Source organism: Sinocyclocheilus rhinocerous, unplaced genomic scaffold (genome assembly GCF_001515625.1).
Source record: "Sinocyclocheilus rhinocerous isolate Xijiao unplaced genomic scaffold, SAMN03320098_v1.1 scaffold53, whole genome shotgun sequence".
Classification (NCBI taxonomy): domain Eukaryota; kingdom Metazoa; phylum Chordata; class Actinopteri; order Cypriniformes; family Cyprinidae; genus Sinocyclocheilus; species Sinocyclocheilus rhinocerous.
In genome coordinates this window covers 3355414-3358409 of record NW_015645538.1, presented here as the reverse complement: position 1 = coordinate 3358409, position 2996 = coordinate 3355414, and positions in this window count along the sequence as shown.

Below are 2996 nucleotides of genomic sequence, written 5' to 3'. Positions count from 1 at the left end.
GCGTAGATAAAACTTAAAATGAATAGAATTAAAAATGTCAGGGAACGTTTGGACAACAGAAACCACAAAGTAACCAGATATTGGTCAATATATCTGACACGCTTTGTTTTGCAAATATTTTGAAATGACGCATTATTCGGTGTGTTGGCTTTATGCAATTTACAGTAAACTGTATCGTCACTCCCTGTGGTTTTATGAAATATTAACCAGTGTCAATCTTGTTGTGAAATTTCACATTTGCCTGTTTTATTTTCCCTACAATAAGTCATGCTGGTAATTAAAAGCATACCAGTTCCACTAAAAATAAATTCATTTGCTGGAATAGATCTTATGTGTGTGAGTGAGAGAGGGTGAATGAGCACAAGCATTGTGAAAGCTATATCACTGAAACCATAGCAATATATTTTGGAGGCTAATTTCTCTCCATTTCACATCCTCCTCCTCATCCCTCACAAATCAGATCTAAACTGTGCATATGTATTTCTGTCTCAGAGAATGAAGTGAAGCCTGCTGCTGGATTTTACTTCAATACAGCATAACTAGATGTTCTTCCTCTGATCAGCATCATTCACACTGCCGCTGTCGGTTTTCACAACACTTGTATATGCGTCAAAAAATAGGACATCATCCTGTGACAGATGCTGCACTTTGCATTATTTATAGACTGTAATAAAGAACAGATGCAATTTTGCAACTTTTTTCGTAGCAAACAAAGACCAACAAAATGCAAATATTCTGTATATCATTTGAAATAAGACTTTTTTTTTTGAAAGAAGTCTCTTATGCTCACCAAGGATGCATTTATTTGATCAAAAAATAGAGTAAAACAGCAATATTGTGAAATATTATTATAAACTAAAATAACCATATTCTATTTTAATATATTTGAAAATGTAATTTATTCCTGTGATGACAAAGCTGTATTTTCAGCATCATTGCTCCAGTCTTCAGTGTCACATGATCCTTCAGAAATCATTCTAATATGCTGATTTGTTGCTCAAAAAAACATTTATTATCAATATTGAAGTATTTGCTACTTTTTTTCTGTAAATGGTCATATGTTTTTTCAGGATTAAAGTACCGCACTTATTTGAAATGATAAATTATATATTTATAAACATTATAAATATCTTCAATTATCATAACTATCTAATTATAAACATTATAAATATATTTACTGTCACTTTTGATCAATTTAATGTGTCCATGCTGTTTAAAAGCATCAATTGATGTTTTTTCTTTTTACATTTCTTAAAGAATCTCATATACCCCAAACTTCTTAATGGTAGCGTATCACGAAATACGAATCATGAAAAAACATCAGAAATATGTTTCTGTTTGGTTGTTCTAAGAATATAAGTATAGTAGTATTTAAATATGATTGTTTTACTGTATTTTTGACCAATAAATGCAGCCTTGGTGAGCATGAGACTTTCAAAAGTAATCTTTATAAAAAAAGCCACAGTTTTTGAACAGTAAATGAAAGGGTTATTAAAACACTGTTTTAAGAAGAACTGTGTGAAATATATTTAATTAATCCCCTGAATTAATATTTATATAATATTTAAAACATCTTATATAAATATTATCCATTTTTAATATATATAGCGAATAAGTTGGGTACACATATGCACACACATTTAACATCAATGTGAGAAGGCTTATTTTAGAGATCATACACTCATCGTGAGCTTGCATGGAATGCTAAACAGATTATATGGGGAATGATCTATCTTTGTTTATTGTGAGTATTGATTAAAGCAGGGGGTGAAGCTAAAAACTCATCACACATACAATCTTCACTCAAACACTTATATATGCACAACCTTGGCATCAAGACGTGTCCGTAAGACACACAATATACACGTATCTTCAATGTACACACAAGCTTTCTTAGCCGCTGCTGGAATGATGACCTTCATCTAGCATCAACCTTGACAGGAAAAAAGGGGTGGAAAATAAGTGAAAATTTATGTCTGTGCCTTTTCAGATTGTATTATACCATACAAGAATACCCTATATAGCCCATCACTTCAAGATGCCCTTGGACACAACAGCCTTTGAGATGAAGGCCTCATTTTATATCAAAGGAAACATAAATTCCATTTTGCTGCCTGATTTTATAGATGGACAAACAGTTGATGTTCAGTTCTGAGTGAAAATGTAGGGCAACAGCAATGTACAGTGAGGATCAATTTAGATGGATAGTTTTCCCTACAGCAGGCCTTTATTTTTAGAGTAAATGTGTTATTTGGTCTGATATTATTCAAATTAAAGCTGTGGTTTTCCTTGATTAATCTTAAATCGTATGCTTCAAAAGGGTTGCATAACCTGTGGTACGAAATGAACTACATTATTTTAATTATTCTGCTGGTAATTATATTTCAAATTGCACCTCTTTCAAGCCAGCACAGTTTCAGTCTCCCCTCCGCATTTCTGATTGGTTAGTAAATCACCTAAACACAAAATAACAGTTTCTGATTCGCTACAACATTGGTTTGTATGATTCAGAGCTGTAGGCGTAGTACATCGTGTACCTTCATTTTAGACATTCACAAATGAGAAAAATGCAGAGATCAAAGCTGTGTTATTCTATAAATGTAAAATCGCGTAGACTCCCAATATTATGCTGCCTATATTCATATTGACAAAATTATATAACATCAAATTATTTTTATTACAGTCTTATTTAATTCATTCTCTTGCTATGTTTGATGTTTGAACTGGGGCGGGGGGGAAACTAAGGAAATTATAAAGAAAATGTCAGATCTACTCTGTATGAAGATTCAAATTATTGAGGTGTTCTTTGTTGCACAGAAATGGAAGACTTCAAGTGGGAGATAAAAATGTGTTTAAAGAGAAACATCAAAGCCATTTATTCTTTTGAAATATCAAATGTTTTAAATAATATTACACACTTTACACATGCCTTAGCAATGTTCATGTTTTGTCTTTTATATCAACTAGGTCTTTTTTACATTTTAAACAATTATATA